Source organism: Motacilla alba, chromosome 1, assembly GCF_015832195.1.
Source record: "Motacilla alba alba isolate MOTALB_02 chromosome 1, Motacilla_alba_V1.0_pri, whole genome shotgun sequence".
Classification (NCBI taxonomy): Eukaryota; Metazoa; Chordata; class Aves; order Passeriformes; family Motacillidae; genus Motacilla; species Motacilla alba.
In genome coordinates, this window is record NC_052016.1 from 100,466,968 (window position 1) to 100,489,135 (window position 22,168).

Genomic DNA, 22,168 nt, shown 5'->3' on the forward strand with positions numbered 1-22,168 from the left:
TATAATAAAAGTAGAGACAAAGATTTAGCTATCCTAACATGGATGAAAAGAAATCTATAGACAAGGGAAAATCTGTAATGTAGTAATTGACTTACTGTGGAATGATTCATGTCTCAATTGTGTGTGAAGTACAGATAGGAGATATTTCAGAGTACAGCACACAATGTACCCTGCACTGTAAAACAGCAAGAGTCTTTAGGCCAGAAAAGGCTTATGAGATAGGCACTAATACTTTAACTACTGGTATGAATGGGGGAGCATAACCATTCTGGGTTTAGGCTTGCTGTAATAGTAGCTCCCATGCTCAGGGGAAACTGATACCTCTCATGTGATGAGGGGTAATCTTGAAGATGCTGACACATGCCACGTGACTAGATGCAGAATGTAAAATGTCCGTTACCAGCTCCTCGTGTGACACTGGTATCCTTTAACTGAATTTCAGTGACATATTTTGTTTTGCATTTTCTCAAATGTATGTATTTTTCCCTTCTAAAATCTACTGCCTAATGACCAAATGAAGTAATTAGTTTTTCTACCAAATGTGAAGAGGAATTTTGATATCACAAAGTGGAAATGCTTATCACAATTCACTTTATCTCTCAGTAATTGTCAGTTTTCAGCAAAGAAGGGATAAGAGAGATAAAGCTTTCTCTGATGGTCTCATCTAGTGGATAGCAAAGACATTTTTAAAAGAATAATTTAGTGAAGTGTTATTTAAAATTATTAAGAATTTAAGTAATGGTATTAAAATTGCTGCTCAGCTCCAAAGACAGCAAATAAAATCCTGGTATGTCAGCTCCAAACTTGGAGGTGGTTTGGGGGACTGTAGGGTTTCACCCCTGGATTGGGGTGACCCCGAAAGATGGAAAAGTCTCTCCTCCAACCCGTGCCTTCAAAGAAAGACTCAGTAGTCTTCTGTTGTCCATTCTTAAGGTTGGTTATTGTTGTTTATCTAAAAGATTCTTTTCCTGAACTGCTGTGGCCCGTTCAGCAGGTCAGACAAAGGCACACTGCCCTCCCAGGGGGCTGGTGCCATCTTTTATATCATACATTACGTGTTACATGTTTATACTTTTTCCCCAATGCCTACTATCTATATTGAATGGTGACTTTCTACTCTAAACCAATCTGTGAGTGCCAACATCACCAAAGACATGGAGGTTAGGAAGGAGAAAGAAGGAGGACAGGACACACCCAAATCCCTCCATCTTAGAATCCCCTGACCCCCATGTACAAAACTTGGACCCCTGCGTACAAGGCTTAAAACCCCCCTGTACAGCACTCAAAAATCCTTCCTTTCACTTCATGACTACTTCTAATACAATACCTGAACTTGTGTGTGTGTGGCTTGTAATTCTTCATACAGAGTCGGTAATTTGCTCCACGGGCTAAGATCAAAACCCCAAGAGTGTCTTTGGCTGCATGCCAGGGTCCCAGAGCCCCCTGCCAGCAGCTCTGGCCATCCAGGACACCCAGAGGGATGTCCTGGGTTCCGACAGGGGACGAGTTTTGGGAAGACATGTGTAGACTTCCTTGTAGAGATAGACTTTATCACATGAACCATTATTCAAGACTAGGACCTTGATCTGCCACTGCAGTTTTATTTCAGGACCATTGAAAGTAGTCCAATTTTCTCTGTAAAATAAAATACCTTTAAATAATAATCAACAGTAGGTTAAAATTATGCCACTCACAGATTGTGTAAGGAAAGACTGAGATGTTGTCTGCATCTGGTCCTTGGAAACATTTAAACTGCTTGCCACAAACCTTCATCATAAAAGGCATAGGGCAGTCTCCAGATAAAATTAAAGTGTTAAAACAGACAGATCTAATCCTAAAAGTTTGGGGTCACTTCACTCTGACTCTTGCTAGCTTTTTTATTTCTCCAGATGCTAGTTTGAGAGGACAAAATATAAACGCTTACCCACATATTTCAGGTCATTTTAGCTTGCTCTCTTCTCCTTCTCCAATGAAGTTATTTACTTGGTTAACCTACTCCTGAGGCCCTCCAGAAGTGACCTCATGTCTGAAACATATACACTTTGAGATACATTAATTTCTCAACAGTTCACCCTATCCTTGTCATTACTCTGTATCACACTCCTTCAGACATGAAACTCATTTTGTTTCTGGCAGTCGCCATACTTCTACAGGATTTACAGGTGAGGAACCAGCCTTGGGTGATATACATGGACACCACCTCCTTCTAGATGTATTTAAAAAAGCAGTGGGAAGCCAGGTGCATTTCTAGTAGCCCTCTCTCTACCTGAATTTCTAGTTTTGTGGATCTGGCACCTTTCAGGTGGCAATTCATTGTGGTGGGGAAGTGAGCACAGTGTTTTGGCTTCTGAGGCCTTCTTTGTGCTCCACAGTAACCATGCTCCTGCTGCCAGGGGACCATGGCCAAACTGCTGCTTTTCTGAAAGAAAACTGACAAGCCTGGAAGCTTGAAGCCTGGAAAAATACTCTCAATAGGTAAGTCCTCAAATGCACCAAAACATGGAAAGAAAAATTTCTTTCCCAGAGCTCCAGGTCACTGATTCTTGACAATTTATGACTTTGTTTTTCCTAATCTTGTCGCTCTGGGTAGGTTCTGAACAGGCAGATTGTTGTAAGTGGGAATGGGTGAGATGAGCAAGAATCTGTATGATTCAAGACTCTCAGCAGAAAAATACATCTACTGAAGTGTTGTCTGCATCTGTGTACTTAAGAATTAGGTCTTTAGCAGATGTGGATTAATATGAAGTCTTTGAAATCTAGAAACTCTTCCCATTTACACTACACAGGAAATTTGTCCTTGAGCATCTTGTTCCTTTTGTTGTCCTGGATTCTTATTAGTATCTTGCAATTCAATTTTAACAAATTGTAGCAATACACAGTAATCTGACTATAAAAAATTGTCAACATAACTTTTAGCAAAACAAGCCCTAATTTTTGAGATACAGACAACATTTAATACTTGCTGAAGCTGATGGGAGCAAACAACATGGCATTTCATGAAGTGGTCTGAGATTTTTGTAACCAAAATGATCCATTTCATTTTATTTTATTTTATATTTACCAAAATCTGTCTTACATAATTGCCTACTTGGCTTCATGACTCACACTAGAGAAACTGAGAGCACCATTCTTAATGACTAATAAAGCTGTTGAGCTTCTCACTGATAATGGAATGGGGTTTATGGTGCTCCCCATTCAGTATGCTAGAGTTCCTAAAAGTAACTTTTAAACTGAATCTAAACCAGTAGTATTACATTGCAGCTAAATTTTGAAGTAAAATATATGTATTTGGACAGTACTGCCATTTTTTTTCTTGTTATAAATTTAGAAAGACAGGATATCCTATGCTTTGTGTAAATCTTATTAGTTATGAAGTTGCTGGAAAACTGGCTTAAATCCACAGCTTCTCGGTAACAAATAGTTCTCACTTTGCTTCTAGGTAACAAATCTCACTTTGTTTTTCCATGTATAAGGGAATATAATTTCTGCCATCTGTTTCAACAATTAATTTATTTTGCAGTAACTTCAGCTGTTGTCTGCAGTGACTTCAGTTATGGCTTTAAAAACTCCCTGATCAGACTTGCCAGTAATGTATTGTAGATTTTAATTTCTTTGTTTTATTTATGGAAAGTGTACTTTTCTACAGTGTTTTTAATGCCTACAAGAAGAAACTGATCTCTGTACATCAGAAAAGGTGATTGGTACACAATTTCTTGCTTAGGACAGACCAAAACCAATACAGAATAATCTTCATACTTCTTTTCCTTTAGGAGTTTTTTTTTTGGTAACTAATGAATTTTGGTGTGTTAGTCTTTGACAGTTTATTCTGAGCTGTTATTTAAAGGTCTGAATTTTTAAAAAGCACTTGTGTTTTCCATTATTTTGATTTGCCTAAAGATGTGTTTTCATTGCATAAAGTGTTCAGTGAAAAAAATGTCTTCAGATACTCTTTTCCCCTTTTTATCCTGTTGCCCTCTGCAGTGACATGAGGCTGAAAACATACCCTCACACTGCTGAAAAATTGTTTGTGGCACCACACTGTGAGGTTGAACACGAACTAAAAATCTTGCAGATAAACTGTTTGTAGTGCGAAACCATGGCCCAGAAATCACTTGTCACTCGAGACACTGCAGGTCTTCCTTGTTCCAGAATTTGGAAAATCATCCTGCTCTGTTTATTCCACTTCTATGACTCAGTTAAATCATAGTCTTTGAACTCCTCATACACATCTCCTCACACAGCACCCTTACAGAACTGTTGTTCACTGGATCTTCTTTTCCATTATGACAGCATTGTTCAGATCTAATAAAAATGTGGAGGCAGGCAGGCAAATGCTGTCATTCCCTTCTGTAACTGTTCTTTGAGGCTGAGGGTGTAGATTCATTTCTCCAAAAGGATACAGGCTGTATCTGATCAGAATTTGGCAATTACTTCTGTGCAAAAAAAAAAAAAAATGCAATGTGATCTTTCTATTGTAAATTCTGGTTTTGTTATTTATCTGTCTGTTAGCTGTGGGTGAAACTGGAATGAGAAAAGTGAGGATTTTTTTATTAACAGGGTAAAGAAGCAGGAGTTGGACAGTCACATTTGTGCACCTCAATACAGGAGGAAAAAATTGCATACTGTGGCTAGAAGGAAACCTATTATGTCTGTAGCTCTGCTGGTAAATTCAAGCTTAATTAAATATTTCTAGAGAGTCATTCACTGTCAAATGCTTCCACTGGGAGCCCAAATACATGAGGAATTACATAGCACTTTTGTCAAAAGATAATACATGGGGCACTAATTGGTCTATGGCAGTGACTGTCATAACCTCGTCAAAAAATAACCTTTATTTAAGCAGGATTAGGAGCATATGAATGTGTCTGCCTATAAACATTATCCACTATCAGAGGTGTTCACAGACAGACATTCAGACAAATCATAAATCTTGACTTCTTTTTTTCCATTCAACATGACTGATATTTTAACTTAGATTTTATTTAGTTCTATCCTAAAACAGAACAGGCTAGACTGCAAAACCATAGCTACTTGTGGGTCTACAGCTAGTCAAATAATAATTACTTGGAAAAGTAAGAAATGCTCACTTCCTGGCACTTATTTTCTTCTCAAGAGAACAGAAGATCTTATCTTTTTCTATTAAAGAGAGACACTTTGATTCTACCCATAGTCCCAAGGATATTTTGATAGCAAAAGTCAAATTAATACACTGTATCATTGCTACAAGTTAGAAAATTTCATAGGTTTTTATTTATGTGGATTGATAGGGTGACTGAAATAAGATTGTTCTTTATGAGAAATAATGAAATAATATTTTAAATCTGACAAAATCATTATTCATGCTGATGACATATTAGCAATTATTTTAGCAGTTCTTTGATCAAACTATGAGAAATAATGTAGTATGTTCAATTACAATTTTATGTACTGTTGATACTTGTGCTATAAATAAGGGATTGCATGTAGGTCACCCAACTGTTTGGTTGTAAAATCGTTTACTTAACACACTGATGTCATTAAATTATTATTCTAGGTCACTGGATAATCACACTGGGTGATCACTGGGTAATACTTAAAAGAAGGAATCATCCTTTCATGGAATCAGCTTCTAATTCAGCCCATGAATTCCTTTCGTTCCAGATCTATTTTAAGCAAAATATAAAGGCCTGCAAGTATGTTGTGTTGCTTACACTCCTCTGTGTGAAATTCATGGAATCAGAGAATGGTTTGGGCTGGAAGGGATTTTAAAAAATCATCTACTTCCAACAAGCCTACCACGGTCAGGGATGTCCCCCACTGGACCAGAGCTCAGAGCACCATCCAGCCTGGCCTTGAACATTTGCAGGGATGGGGGTCTGCAGCTTCTCTGGACAGCCTGTTCCAGTGCCTCACCACACTCACAGGAAAGAAGTTGCTCCTAATATCTAATCGAATTCTACTCTCCTTCAATTTAAAGCCACTGTCCTTTTTCTTACCTCTACATGCCCATGTAAAAAGCCTCTCTCCAGCTTTCAGTATTCATTCAGATATGAATAACTTGTTTCGGCAATCCAGTTTCGGGATTCTGACCTGAAGACTTCTGAAAGCATAAGAAGGGCAGTCAGGTCTCTTGATATTGCATAACAAAAGTGGGATAGGAATGAGTAACTGGCCTGAAGAGCACGTGTTCCCTCTGACCTGTAGCCACACTGCTTCAGGTTAGTCTTCTTATACAAGACTTGCCTTAACAAGCAAGATGTGACAGGCCAGTGCAGAGCTGGGAAGTGAACAATCAAATCACTGTGGCAGTGATTAAAATCAGGGCTAGAACTCACTGCCTGAGTACTACTGCTCTACTTATTTGGGAGAGCAGGAACAGTACATGGCATTAATGTAGTCTTGGCTGATGGTTCATAAACTCTTCATGGAATTTATCCTCTTGTTTGTAATAAATGTAATGGGAACAAGAATTTAATATATCTAATTTGATTAATACTGGGTGAAAAGCATGGCTGGGCTAGCCATGAGTGAGTATGAATTCAGTTTCACAATAGTTCACATTCAGTGGTAAGACTAGTTTTCCATTCTTTTTCCTCCTCTCCATCTCAGCTGGCCCTTTTCTGCCCCCAGTTGCTCATTCCCACGCCCTGTCCCCTCCAGAGCAAATGTTATTTGTAATCCAAATCAGTTTGGTGATCCAGTTTAGATTGCAGTTCCACAAACAGTTGTGTTGACACAACTGTGGAGGTGGTACAATATGGGGCAGCAGGGATGAGTGGTTAGGGCCTGCCTATTGTGAAACGACAGCTTGAAAGTGATACCTGGAAATGAAAGACTTTTTGCATTAGACCTATGGAACCATTATCACAATTATAAATCAACAAATCAGAAGATAAATCTCAGTAGAGAAAGTCAACAAAATAAATCACCTTGTCTTCATACAAACCCTAAAGCTGGGGTGTTCTGGTAATCTGCCCTTTTCTGCCTTTTGTTCTGCCAAGCTGAAGCAACAGCTGAAATCTTCAAGACTGTCCTGAATTATAAAATGGGTTGCACATGTTGTTGTTTTCATCCCCATGCCTCCCCTCCCCTCCCGAGTTGATTTTTCATTTTGAATGTTGTTGTTGAACTCTGTCATTCTAATGCTCATCTAATTCCTCATTCAGTTTTATATTTAAGTAGTAATTAGAAACTATCTCCGGGAAAAAAGTATGCTGCAGCTATTTGATGTGATCCAGCCTCATACAAAATATAAACTGTCCCAAGTAGCAGTAAGGGAATTGCAAAGGACCCATTATCACTCAAATTCAAAATAAAATGTTAAACCTTATATCTTAGAACAAGTGTTACTTCTCATAACCATTTCCAAACAACATTCAGTACGGTTTGCAATGGAGAAAAGTGAGAGTAGGTTTTCTTTTCTGGAAGAACTGAAATGAAGAAAACTCAGAAAAAAGCACAATAAAGCCAGCAGCTGTGTAACAGGTATGACAGGTCCTTCCCACATCCCAGCACTTCTCCGGACAAAGTCCTCCCATTCAGAGGTCTGCAGGTTGACACAAGAGGTTTGTGTGTTAGGCACAAGCTGATGTAACATTGCCAGTCTGGTTCTCAGCCTCCTTGGCCCCACAGTGGCCGAGGCGAGGGTGGGCTGGGCGGGAAGGGCGCTGGGAGCGGGGTGGGCTCAGCCGGGTGCTGCCCCTCTGAAAGGCACAGTCTGTCCCCCGCTGTGAAAGCCACTGTCTGTCCTTCAGAAAACCTTCCAGTAAGAACACTAAACTATTTCTTCAAGGTAGGGAAAAAACCCCAAACAACTGATTGGCTCTCTACCTACATTATTTTTTTTTAACTGCTTTACCTATTTATAAAATAAGGCAGGAGGGGGCAAAATCTTTATCTTCCCCTTGGGACTAACATCCCAAAGAAACCCATGAGATTAAAGGGAAAGGTGAAGAATGAAAGACCCACATATCAAACCCTGCTTTTCAAAATCAGGAATGCAGTGGGAGGAGGAAGGAAGCAGGATCAGTCAGGCTTGAATGAAAATATATTTGCAATAACTTTTGTCCAAAATGTCTTCTGTGATTTTTATAACAATAGAGCAAACACTCCTCCTCTCAGGAGGCAAGACCAGGCCTTAAAAATTTATTTTACATTTCTTTTTCCATTGTGGTATGTTTATTGGTTGCAGTAATTTTATGATTGCTTTTCAGTGGCTTAGAGGCATAGAGTATGCTTTATTTCTAGATCAATATTGCAACAAATTGCATTCAGCAAACTGTGAAATCTGCTAGGATTTTTCATTGAAATTTCTCACCTAGCCCATGGCAAATGCATTCTGGCAGATTTATTGGATGACATTATCCTCCCTAACCCCATTACTCCTTGACCTGACCCAAAGGCATGGAGAAGCTCCCCTCCCTGCCCATACCCAGGGCTCCTCCTGCCCTGCCCAGGGCCCAGGACCCCATGTCAGCCCCCTGGGACTGTCAGCTCCTGCCCTGGTGTTGTCAGAGCACAGCTCCCTAGAGCCCTGCCCTGCTGGCCCCACTGAGCTGGGGTAAGGATGCCCTACATACCTATTACTTAAGCCTACAGGTGAGAAACGTGTCTCCAGGGTTTTCATTACTTGGTGGGATCTCAGCCATGGACTTTTTGGCTGTTGCTTTGCACTGTGCACAAAGTTCTGTGTGTTTCACAAATGTCACAGGCTATGTGTTCAAGACTTTGTCTGTTCCATGTCAGTATACCTCACACTCTTGGCTAAAGAGAAGCCATGCAACAAAAATGTTGTGAGTGATGAAGGTGTAGAACCTTCTCCTGAATCAGAAAAAAATAGCTTTTCAAATGGGAACTGCAAAGTTAGCTCTTACAGATGTGCAAATTCAGGGCCCAGGCTGAGAGCTGAATAGGCAATAAAGTTAGGAAACAACTTTCAAATAACAACTTTTTGTTCTGGATAAAAATTCCAAAGTACTTATTAGACTTTAGGAGCTCTTGATATTTGTGGATTTCATAGTCATGACTAAATTTGTTTTCAAGGTTTTTTTGCACTGCAGGGTTTCCATATCATAGTAAACAGGTGTTCCTGGCTCTCCAGTCTCTAAGGACAGAGGTCTGTGAACACTTTTCCTTCTGACAATATTTTCCTCTCAAGCTGCTTGCTTCCATTCCCTTACTGATATTTATCTCCTCAGCTCTGCCAGTGGAGTGCTTGATAAGATTTTACTCAATAGGATCAACAAAATGTTCTAAGCTAAGAAAAATGCTCCAGAAAGGAAAAAAAAAAAGGGGTCTTTTCAACACAGATTTTTTCACTAATCTAATTTAGAGCATGGCACTGAACACACATTGTCCTGCAATACGGGCACAGCTAAGGAGGTGATAGATTGTGGTACAAGGAGGGAATGAATAGCTGGGGTGAGAAAGGACTGAAATGTATTAAATTGGTTTTGTCACCAGAGAAAATGAAGTCTGGAACTGCACTACAGCCCTTGTCTGAGTAGGGCTGGACAATATGAAGATTAAAAAGTACTGATAGCAGCAAGGGGCTCATCTAAATGAGTGTCCCACAGGATATGCTGCAGCAGGGAATTTAAACAAAGTGCTGGTAAAACAAAGCTCCTAGGGTTGAGGATATTTTGGTTACAAAATTATAATACATCTATCCTTCAACTGCAAATCATTCTTTTATTTTTCTAGTCGAAAACTAGAACAAGTGTTTGTAAAGTGCATCTTTGTGCACCTAGGTTGATTTTGCAAGAAATTTATGAGAAAAAAAAATCTTACAGGAATAAGAATTGAGAACAACTGTGAGATTTTGAAACTTTACAGGGAAAGTATTACCTTGGCTTGGACAAGAAGAGTTTTGCTTGGTATGTGTAGGTGTATGCTCTTGATGTATTAGCAGACTCTTCTAAGTCTATGGTGTTTTCAGCTCAGGTGCTGATTAAGAGCTTAGACCTTTATGACTACTTTATAAACAGTCAAGGCAGTTTACGATGTCTACACCTGCCATGTGGTTTGGAGGTGGAACCATCAGTGCAGGTGTTGTGAGCAATCTTGAAAGGGTTTGCCAGGCACAGCTCTGCTCGGGTCGCTCTCCATGTGGGTGCCTGTGGCAAGGCAGGGGGAAATACTCCTGAGCTATCCCTGATATCAGCTGAGCTCGGGGGCAAAGACATTCTGCTGAGGATTGGGAACAAATCTCAGAGAGCCTAATTGTAAGCCGCATTTAGGTCCAGAAATGATCACCTCTACCACCTTAAAAACCAAATTAGTGATCTTACTTCTGTGCTTGCTCTGTTCTCCCTCCTGGATTATGCTCAAGTGAGACATTACAGGATTTGGACCTCATCAGAGTTTAGGAAATTAGTATACTGAATGCTAGGATTAAACTCAAAGTTTTCAAATGCATCTGAAATGTTTTAAGTAAACCAGAAAGAAAATTCTTTAAAATAATAGTGATATTATTATTAGCTTTGCCAATGGTAAAGTACATTCATTTCTCAACATTTGCTCTGAGAAATCACGGCCTTTAATAGACCACAAAATTGTCAACTGCTAGCTGAAAAGGAGATTAAAATGCATACTGATTTGCAGTAATTTATTATCAGCCCTTCTAGGAAAAAGCACAGAATACTTCTGTCACTAATAAAGTTATACTGAAATGGGATTCCATGGGATTCTGCTATCGTTCAAATAATATTATACACGCTCTTAATAACCTTGCACTGCTAATAACCTTCTACTGCTAATCTTTGTATAATATGAAACTGCAAATTAAGAAGTCTTTTCATGTACAGGGGCAGAACTTCATTTAAAGACCTTGATGGTGTAAGAAACAGACTGAAATAAATCCATATTGCAAACAGTCAGCTAATGGACGCGAAGATAAAGAAGGACTTGGGAAGACAGAAGCAGTGCAATGTCAAATCTATATTTTGCACAGCTTCGTACAGAAACTATTCCTGTTAAAGCAGGAACATACCAATACATGAGTGTTTTGTGCGAACTAAGAAATGTTAATGGTAAAAATTATCCATGAGGTTGAAAAAATAAAATTACTTTATATTTGGTCAGACAGAAATTTAAGATTAATGGACTCTGATTAATCCCATATTCAACTTTGGAAATCTAGCTTGGCAATACTAAATATCCTATTTGCTTTTTATTTTTATGTCAAGTTACAAGCCAAGACTTATGCAGATTTTATAAACATTGTTTGTTCTTATCTTCATTTACTCTTTGTGCTTATCATGGTTTAACTTTGATTAAATCAAAATCAGACCATGGTATTGATGACTTTCATTCTAAGTTTTCCTGTAACATTTTTTTCCTAAGAGGAACAGTCTGTTTTATTTCGACGGAGTAATTAAAATTCACTGAAATAATAAAGCTTACTCTTTAGCATATCCAGTTGGTGTACCCCTGCCACACAGTTGGACAGATCGCAGCACTGGCAAAAACATTCTTCTGGCAGCAATCCTTTCATAAACAAAAAAGGGTTTCTTTCGTTATTTTTTAGGGGTTGAGGCTGTTTAACACCAAAAGAACCCTACCCTGGTTTTGAAACACAAGCATGATTTAGAGCCAGGTGATTAAAAATGTATTTTTCATTATTCCATAATTAATAAAAAAAATTGAATTTCCTCCTGCAAACTTTGCTGTTCTTGTGCCTCTAGCCCATCTCAGCCACAACACTACCTCCAGTGTTTCCATAAAATGTTATTGTACTTTTCAATGCACGTAGTCCAAGGCAGACACCACGGAGCAGGGCTGTGGGGAGAGGACAGTCACACCCTTCTGCAGGTTGTTCTGCCTGGTGGCCCTCACTGCACAGCCCTGGAGGAGTGTTTGTGCTAAATAACAGGATCAAGGATCATCTCCTGCTGCTGAAACCAAGTGGCACTGAGATGCTTATTCCCACACTGCCAGGCACAGCTCCTCCAGCAGGATGGGTGCCATGGTGCACGCTGTCCTGCGATCTCTGCCATGGCCTGGACATCCAAGGGATAATTACCCCTGTTCACCTGGGAACTTCTTTCAGGGAAAGAAGAGCCAGAAATGTCAATGCTCAGGGGTCCAATGCTCACGTTAAATTTATGGGCACTTTTATTTAACTTGTTGATGGCCCTTTCTGTCCCCAGCCCAGCACAGCCCCTCTGCTCCGCCTAGGCACAGGGCCTGCTCACATTGGCACGGGGCCTGGGATGTGGCTTGGATTGTGACTGTTCATGTCTGAGGATATATGAAGCATGGAATTATAGAACCATAAAGGTTGGAAAAGGCCTCTAAGATCATTGAGTGCAACTGTTCACAGCCCAAAAATCTACAGATCTCGCAGCCAGGAGGGGAAACACAGGAAGAACATTCAGACAGGGAATGAGTCAAAGCAGTGAACAGCTGAACAGTGAAAAATGTCCAAATCTGGTTGCAAATCTTGAAAAGTGTGTCATGAATATGGCAAAGAACTTAAAATTTGGGTCCCTGCTTTCCTTTTATTTTTCTCTGGGTATTCATGTTAAAACACCTGGAGAGTACTCAGGTGATTGCTAATGGCAAATAATTCCAGCAGAAGCAAACATGAACTGTACTTTGACTTTATGAAACCTTGAAGTCACCAAGTTCTCTGAAAAATCCAGCTGAAAGGCATGTTACATAGGGGAAACAGCATTAGAAGACCTTTTTTCTTTTTTTTTCAGTGTCTTCACTCACGACATGCAAGAGAAAAATAACAACCCCACCAGGGTGTCAGGAAGATAAATTCATTAATATTTGGAGAACTAGAGCACTACAATGAGAGTACTATGGGAAAGCCCGTGAGAAAATGAGTGATTCTCTATTCAGGGCTGCATTTGGATGGAGAGCAGTAAATAATGGATAGGGCAGACATTGAGAGGTGAGTCTAAAAAGAAATATTGAACAACTATCTATTCATTGTGCTCTGTTCATCTTTTCCTGATCCTGCTCTCTGCACCTCCCATGAAGTTTGTTGAGTTTAATCTCATCTGATTTAAGTTTATGAAATAAGATGTCTAGTCTGTGCTTCCCCTGTAGTCAGAGAAAAGAGAAAGGTACCTTAGGAAGCAATTCATCACACTGCCTCTGACACTGTGTTAAGATGAGGTGATCACTGTCTGGGGTGTCTATCTCTTTTCCTGGACACACACTGATGGAGTGCAGAGAAACAATTTGGCTTGGTCCTCCAGAGTTGGGATGACTTCAGTGCTTAGATTAATCCCTCCCTAAATCTCAATCTGAATGGAACAGTGTGCCATCCTAAAACAGGTAAATCATTTTAACAGCCTTGTTTTCCATCTGGTTTTCTGTGAATCATGATCTGTTTTGCACTGTGAAGTAAAGATGCTGAAATTTGCATTAGATTGTCACTAGCAAGATGCTTCAAAGGTGCTATTTGTGGGGCAGCTGGAGACTGATGGCATGACACCTGATTAGATAAAACATCTGTTTTTGTTTTCACTGTATTGACTAGAGAAGAATAATCCCTCCCTTTCTTTATGTCACTGTATGTAGAAGGTTCCTTCATAGTACACAAAACTGAAGAAAATAGGGTGATTTGGAAAGAAGCTATTTTGCATTAGAAAACAAGTATCCTTCCTCATCCTGGGCAAATTATTTTAATCATTCATATTGCCCATCTGACCTTTGGATTACGCCAGGATGAGGAATCACACACAGTGCACAACCCTGTTAGCAAATCATACAGAGCCAATGATGAAATTTTATTTTGTGATTGAATATGTATTTCATTTTAAATCCAAGAAAAAGGGAAGAAATAAGAGCTCAAATGAAAGAGTTTGGTTGCAATAAGATGGGGGAGAGGTTTTCAGGCATAATTTAAAACATTTTACTTATTATCTTTCTGTTTTTAAAATGGATTTGTGAGAGCTTACCTCTGTGTTACAAGGACCAGGTTCCTATGAGCTTCTGAGGACTGGGCTTCTTGAAATGGTGAGTAGTTAACTTAGATTTAAATAATTTTTGCTTTTCGTGAAAACCTTTGTGAGCTCAAATCCAGTCGTATTTTATTTGTTATACATTCTTTTCTTTTTCCAGGATTGCTATTACAAGAAATCTTTTGTAAGTGAAATTCATGACCGTATTTTCGATGGTTGAATGTAAAAACTTATTTTGAAAGGGCATTTTGTAGGAAAATGCAGAATAAGAGATTAATTAACAGAAAGCTAAACAATCAATCATCTTCAATTAAAATTTGGCTACAGCTAATGCAGTTACAAGCCTGTGTCAGCCTCTTCACTCCAGGGATGAGTCGAATACATAATGCAAATCCACCCTACTTTTCTTCATAACATGAATATCATTCTATAAAATTTTCATGGTAGGTGAAGTTCTGCATTTTATTTTCTGACAGCAACTCAAAATAGCAGTTTTATGCTGGTCCTTTCATTTATTTTCTTTATTTTCTAAACACTCCTGTTTCTTGTATCCCCAATCAGGCAACTACTTTGCCATGTGCTTACACCAAGGTCTACTGCATCCTACAATCAGTATTGAAAACAAACCAATAAATCAAAGAGCTGATCAAATGAGATAATATGGCTTTAGAAGCCACCTAAATAAAAGTCCTAAAGTCTGCCTAAAGGTGGCTTCTAGATGTTGTCTCAGGTATTACTAAGAATAAAGGTGGAATTGCTAAAAAGGTAAACTCTCTACATTTAGCCATTGCTAAGACATTGCTGGTTTTAGATTTCTGCAGTGACCTGCAGGAAGTGATCATCTGTAGACTGAGTAACCAGAACAGAATTTCAATGGACTGATTTAAAAAGTTGCTGCTTTCAGTAGTTTAAAAGTTGTATTGGAGGTTGGTGTAGAGCTGTGTTAGAACTGACTACGTAAAGACTCTTCATTTGCTCCTGTGAAAAACTGGATTAAATTAGTTTAAGTGGCTTTGCACTGCAGTGGATGAAGTATACTCACACGGTTGGTTCTGCTACAGAACCAACCATGGTTAGTTCTACTACAGTTCTGCTACAGTTCTGCTAATTTGTTAAATTTTGCCTTGTTCTCATATGCACAATGCAACTTCAGTCTATAAACAGACAACTTGTTCTGGGCAGTCAGTCTGGGTAACACAAAACCCCAGAGCTACTTCTGTGGGTAGTTATGGATAAAAGACACCAAGAACAAACTGAGGAAGGACTACCTCTGGCCAGAATTGCTCCTTGAACAACTATCAGTGGCTGCAGTGCAATTTCATGTGGAATGGTTGCAAGAAACTAAAGAGCTCTGAAAAGTTAATGCTGGATGATATGATTTAGGATTCAGGGCGTTTTCAATGTCTCACAGCATCCAGAAAGGCTCGTGGTCAGACACCTCACCAACCATCCAAAAATAAGCAACCATGCTGCTACTTGAAAACATGAGGCAAAACACAGAGCTGTATGTTTTAAATTTTTTTATGTTTTAATTTGCCCTTAAAAATGTGTTTTGGTCCATTCAGTTTTTTTTTTTGACAGCTTTTTAAAGTGCAACAGTGGACTCAATAACTATTAGACTTAGGGAGTATATTAGATTAAATTAATTTTAATAACACTATAGATACTCATCAATCATCTGTTACCTAATACTCTCTCTCTGAAGGGTTTCTTGAAAATCAGATATTTTCATTTACTAGCAAGGTCTGGATTGAAGAGAAATGTCTCATGCACCAACTGAAATTCATGATGCAATGTCTATAAATCAAAACTAAGTAAACAGTTTTGTTTAGTGTGCAGACAGTTTTCTCCATGCTTCAGGGCCTTAATACTTATTTCTTTTATGCTGACATTTGCTCTTGTCCATTGACTATTCTGCCAGTTTTCTACAACCACTTATCCTGTGCTTTCTGCTGTATTTTCCTGCAGTTCTACCCTGTGCTATTTTCTCCTTCTCAACACTTCTTCTCTGAAAGCTTTAAGGAAATATCTGAATGAAACACCAAGGTAAGAATTATTTAACTGCATGGGTTTTTTGAATCCTAAAAAGATTTAAAATCTCTATAATGTATTTGTTTAACTTTCTTCCTCTGCTTTCCCCCCCTGCTTTTTAGGTTTTTTTCCTGTGTTTCAAGCTAGCCCATGTTAAACTGCATTCCCTAATGAGCTAAAATGTTAGGGCAGATATGCTGAGGACTTTAAGAAATCTGCTCTGACTTTAGTGCCTAGGTGGATTATGTTTTTGAGTCATAACCAGGTGAAAGGCAGCAGCCTTATTTAATTTGATAAGGATGTCTCCTAAACCAGCCAGAAAATGTTCCATTTTTCACCATTGCTGAATGTGAAGCGTGTGAACTATGTGAAGTACCTCTTATTTTCCTGTTTTGAGCCAAAGTATGTTCTGAGTTGCCAAAAAAGAGAATCAGTGTATAACTAATATTATTCCAAAGTGGAGTGCTGAGTGGCATTTTGAATTATGTATTCCCACTATTGTGCATAAACTTCCTTCCAGTCTCTAATTGTGGGTCCCTTTTTGTGCATTTTAAGTAGTTTTTCATCTTGACTGAATTATAATTTTATCTGAACCTTTGCAAGTATGTGTGCTAATGATACAAAAAATCATTCTGCATTCATTTTGAAACTAGAATATATTTTCAAGTAAATGTTTCCATTTGGTAAATGTGAAATTGCAACTACTCCTAGATTTACCAATCAAAAAGATTTTTATTCATGTTATATATTAGAACATATTTATGAGACACACAAATAAAGTTATGACTTTTCTACATTTTATTGCAGCATTTCTGTAAATAAAACAAAAAATAACCTAAGACTATAAAGGTAAATTTCTAATATAAGATACAGAATAAAATACAGGGCAAAATTAATATAGGTTTTTTATTTTAGAGTAATTTTAAGGAAATCTTTTCCCAAAAAGTCATAGTTTTCCTTTTACAAATTTATCTTAGCTATGAGATATAATTTTATTTTAATTTTAGATATTTAAAATTATACCACTCTATTTCTGATTACACACATAATAATAGGTATTTTAAAATGAAAGGATCCACAAAGAAGATAGCTTTCTAATTATTCCTTACCTAGTATGGAAAAGGAAGGACAATGAAATACAAATCATCACTTGAAGATTTAAGCGCTTAGTTATTAAATGATTGAAAGTGTAAAGCAAATAACTAATTTTAAAGTAATTTTGAAATGTAATTCCCCATTATACCATCAGTGATCCAGGCAAACTGTGATTTACCAATGAAAAATTCAGCATCGTATTAGGCAAGAGAAAACCTATGTCAATAGCTGCAACAACACATGAGCACTGGTTTTCAGGAGAGAGAACTTGGTGCAAGCATTGTTTTGAATAATTCACAAGTTTTTAAACTTTATTACAGTTATTCAGAGCCAAAACAATAAGCCTGACTCCTAACTTGGCTGATCCTATCATGAAATTCTGATCTGTCAATGTTAAAGAATACTCTCCTGGCAACAGATATGCTAGACAGAGGAATTACCAGTATAATTAGAAGCTCAATATTGATTTGAGCATAGTTTAACACTCAGATTTGAGTGTAGTTTAATTGTTAATTGTATAAGCTAATTTCTGACAATTAGCATAAAGCCAGTTCACGTGCATAAAAGTCAGCCTGAATGCTTTTGCTGTGCGGTCCAAAAATTAGTACCATGGGCCCATCTGACTTATATCACACCTCCTTCACAGAAGGTATAGCGTTTTGAAAATTATCATAAAAAATAGTTGGAAAAATATGGAAAAATATAATAAATACTCCAAAACTTAGAATATTTAGAGTTCTTGTAACTTTTGGAAAACTGTGTAAGTTCTATAACTGTTATATTATAAAGTATAGGAGTTATAAAAAGTAAATTGAGTACACCAAGTCTTTTCTTAAAAAGTGTTGAACTTACAGCCAGATTTCCTTGAGCACGGAGTCCCTAATCAGTCATTGTGTAGGGGAAGTGATCTAAAACTGCACTGCTTAAGTGATGATTTTGTACTGACAATGCTTTCACATCTCTGTGAAACAGAAACTTTATGTTTGGTAAAATCAACATTTAGTGATATCAGAAAACTGATCCATGTCACCTCGTGTGCCAGCATGACAGGGACAGCAGAGACAGGCCATGGACAAGGTGGAAGAACTAGCTCCATCAGTGGCCAGACTTTTCAAACTAAATTAAACTGTTTCTGATACCTTATGCCTTTGATGTGGTGACAGGACTTTCTGTAGTCATGTGAGGAAGCTTGGCAGACTGGCTTGAATGGCCATCAATCCCAGTTAAACCTAATGTGCTGGACGGGTGTGGCTGGGAAGCAAACACACTGGTTTTGCTTTAGGCACGGTGATGTCCCCAGAGAGGTGCAGCAGATCCCGGGGGCACTACATCCTGAATTGTCCCAGCATGAATCAACACAGGTTTACTGGTGTCACTCTACTTCAAGGCACCATTATGCTGTTGGATTGCTGTTGTGCATGAAGAAAAGAGCCTTTTTCTTACCTGTTTTCTAAGGATTAAGTTAGCATTATAGAGCCTGAGGCTTGGTCTTGGGTGTTTCACTGGCAAATGGTGTGTGAGGACCTGGACAAAAGACTCGCCTTCAGACAGTGATCACATTTATTTTCTTGCCTCCACTGTCTTCTTCAGGGCCAGTAGCTCTACAGACTCTTCTTGAGAAGGCTGCAATGTTCTTATAAGAAGACCAGTCCTGTAAAAAGTCTATTTCTTAGTAAATTGATGAAAAATAAGACACATAACAAAATTATCATTAACATTTTCTAGAGGCCTAGTTCATCTTCCCTGTCAATTTAATCCATCCTGTTCATATATTACCTTTTCCAATAAGAAGTATTATCTGAGTTGCCAATTTACTCTTAATTCTAGACTGCAGAAATCCATTCTGACTTGTCTAAGGTCACACTTAGAACCAAAATGCATACTTATTAAATTCAGAAAAAAAAATCTGTTTTTCAGTGGGTCTCCGTCTTTAGGCAAAGATAATTCAAACTGGTTTATTTTCAGCTGTATAACTATGTCCTACATACAAGTTCCACTCTCCTTTGAAAGCAGAGGGTGGATCTTCCACACTAACTGTGCAGTGTGAGTTAGGACCTCTAACAGCCACATGACGTCCATTCGATCCTGGTCTTGCTATTGAAAATTTATAAAGATGACAAGTGAATCCTAGCGTCTAAAGAGATTGTCACCTGCAGCTATCTGCTTCTCTACCCCACTTTTCTCCCTGACCAAGGTTACAAGTGCCTCAGGCAAACAGCCATTCAAAACAGTGAGTGATCCTCAGCCACCTTACAGCAGAGTCAGGGAGCTCAGCATAAACTTTTAGTACAGGTGAACATAAACTGTCAGATTTTGGACCAACACGGTAACACATGAACTTGTATTTGATCCACCTGGCTTCTAGCTGGGAGGTGATTTTCTGGCTAAACACAGGTTCTGACACTTTTTATTAGGGTCATTTGGAAACAGCAGCATACTCTGATAATGTTTTAATATCCTACATTCTCAGTATCCTCTCAGGACAGACACTTCCCTCTTTCCCCCTATTACCTCTTTGAATCTTTCTTGGGTAAAACTGGCTCAGTTAACACAACATAACAATGATGGTTGTGTTAGCCATCTACAGATGGTAGTAATTTCAGATACCATGGGCAACCCCTGAAGAGGACGCATGTCCACAAGCTAATGTCTTAAAATGGTCACTTAAACGTGACCAACACTGGGCAAGAGAGAGCATTTCCCAGGTGCAGTTCTCCATCCCCACCTTTACTGCAGGGTGACTAAGTCATGAACGAAGCTGTAAATGGCCATGAATTAAGGAAGCACATATCAGTGCTGGTTTATTTTGACAAGCCTAAAATCTTTGGGGTTATTATGGCTGCTTCCCAAAGAGCCTAGCCCATCTTGCAGTAGAGCGAGTAAACTCAAAAAGAGGGGAGAAAGCTAGACCAAAATAGATTACTATGGGCAGGAAATATTACAGCCACACAAGCATAAGCCATTCTAGCTCCTGAGTCAGAGTCCTGTGTGAGCATGAGTCAAGTCCCTTAATTGTGTGAGCACAACCACAAGAGATTTCTAGCTATGGCACCTTACTGGGGCCTCTAAGCCAAGCCTAAAGTAGGAAAAAAGCCATATGTTTTAAGATTAAATGGCTAACAGAATGAAACCATTTCAAATAGGATTAAACCCAGGTTAGTATCTAGAAAAACTGTTACCGGACAAGTATGCTTCAGTGTGGAAAAGTATCACAAAACTGGTTTGAAAACAGTCACTTTCCTGTACGCAACCTTTTTTTACTTTGCCATAGTTCGTGCTGCTGGAAAGTTCCTAAAGTTCCTGGCTTGTCCCTCAGTAATAGTAATTTCAGACATACACAGTGCACACAGTGAATTGCATACATCAAACCTACTCAGTACTCAAACTAATATGATAGGCAGAAAACAAAAAAGAATGGTGTGGGGGAAAAAAAGGGTGGAAGAAATGTAGTGCATTCAGTAGGCATGCACTGACTATATTTTCTGTAAAATATCAGGGACAAGCACCCAGGGTTTTTTTTGTGGCTGTGGGTCACCCAAACCTGAATGAGTTTTTCATGTTCTTGTGATTGTCTTTTCAATATGCAAACCCAACAGTTCTTAAAACATATGTAAATAAGTGTTACTTACAAAGGCAGTCCAGTCAGAGATGTAAGGAATCCAAATAGATTTCCCCTTCACTCAGTTCAGTGTTATTTTCCAAGCTCCTCTCTTCACACATGCAAGAGTCTTGCATTTAGAACAGGCTGCCTGAGGTCACAGACAGGATTTAACAAGTGCAAGCCTGCTTAAGGAGGCCGATTGGAACTGAGTGGATACAGAGCCTTATTTATGACACAATCATAATCTGAATGAAATTGGTTTATGTCTTGTTCGTGTTTAAGAGTACTGTGCTACTCTTATGCAATATTTGCATTGGAAAATAAGAGATTTGCATGGGAGTGAATAACTAACACTATTCACAAGGCATTACAGGATTTTACAGTGGATCTTTAAGAAGGAATTTAGGATGACACGGTGGCATTGATTTAAAAATAAAATCTGGATGCTATGTGTGAAATTCTGTTGATTTCTTTTAGTGAAAAAGACTGTCTCACCATCACTCTGAATTTAAAATGCAAAATCTCTTACCTTTTAAATAATACCTTTTGCTCCAGAACACTTGCAACCTATCTATCTGCATCATGGTGTTAGTGCAGGCATGTTGAACACTGAGAAGTGACTTAGTCAGAATGAGAAAGCCCTTTTTGGAGCACATAAGGTCATCTCTTGAATAGGAGGATTTTCTCCTAGCAGCTGCCACTGCTGAATCTGACCAGCGACTGGAAGGCATCATGCCAGAAGCTAGGAGATAAAAAGATCTTCAGGCTAGGGAGCACAAAACTGAAATAGAGAGGGGCTGATCAGCTCTTTTTTTCTAGTTTTAAAGATAGGTCAGGAAGGTGAGTGAGGCAATGACTGATGGGGTTGGCACCTGTGGGTTTGTCTCTGGGGGAAAGATACACTAAGGTAAATTTAATTAGCTTTGAAGCCAGCATAGTTATTGCAGTGCCCGTCCCTGATATGCACCTCCTTGGTATAGGAGGGCATTTTTCATTTTCAACCTGTCATTAATGGATTCAAACTAAATGGGAAAAATCATGCTTAGTCTGCCATAAAAATGTACACGTGAAAGTTTGCTCTGATAAAAAAAGTGGAGACAAATCCATGTCAGGAAAGATTTGTCAGAATAGCCTTCCCAGAAAGCTCTCTTAAGACAGGGGCATCCTGTAGGGGCAACAAAAGGCTTTGCCTGTGTAAAATGCACAAAACCTGTGCACAAATGCCAAATAAGCTGTGCCACTTCTGTGCAACAAGTGGGTTTCACCTTGGGGTTTTACTGGTATAAAAAGGATGCAAGACAAAGCACCTCACTGGCCATTTGTATGGCTACCAAGGTTACTTGTTATATCAACTTCTTTGTCTGTTTAAACTCGCATCTACCTTATTTTATACCACATTTTATGTCATTCTTAAGACTAGTCTGGTGATGTGTAAAGACACCACCAGACAGACTATTGTTCTATCCTTATCATGGTTGCTAATCAAGTTCTAATGCAATAGTGAGCACATTGAAGAACATATTTAACACAGAAGATGAAGAAC

The 22,168-nt window shown here is 38.7% G+C and overlaps 1 long non-coding RNA gene across 2 annotated transcripts; it reads right to left on the minus strand.

The window, feature by feature from the left end:
- Positions 1-1,195: 1,195 nt before the first annotated feature.
- LOC119708766 lies at positions 1,196-20,903 on the minus strand. Of its 2 annotated transcripts, XR_005259203.1 has the most exons (4): positions 20,654-20,903; positions 18,468-18,675; positions 5,976-6,079; positions 1,196-4,433 (listed from the first exon to the last, which is right to left on the minus strand). It is a non-coding gene; the product is annotated as an uncharacterized LOC119708766 (long non-coding RNA). The 2 variants fall into 2 exon arrangements; XR_005259207.1 differs by lacking the exon at positions 18,468-18,675 and having other exon boundaries at positions 20,654-20,899.
- Between the last annotated feature and the right edge of the window lie 1,265 nt (positions 20,904-22,168).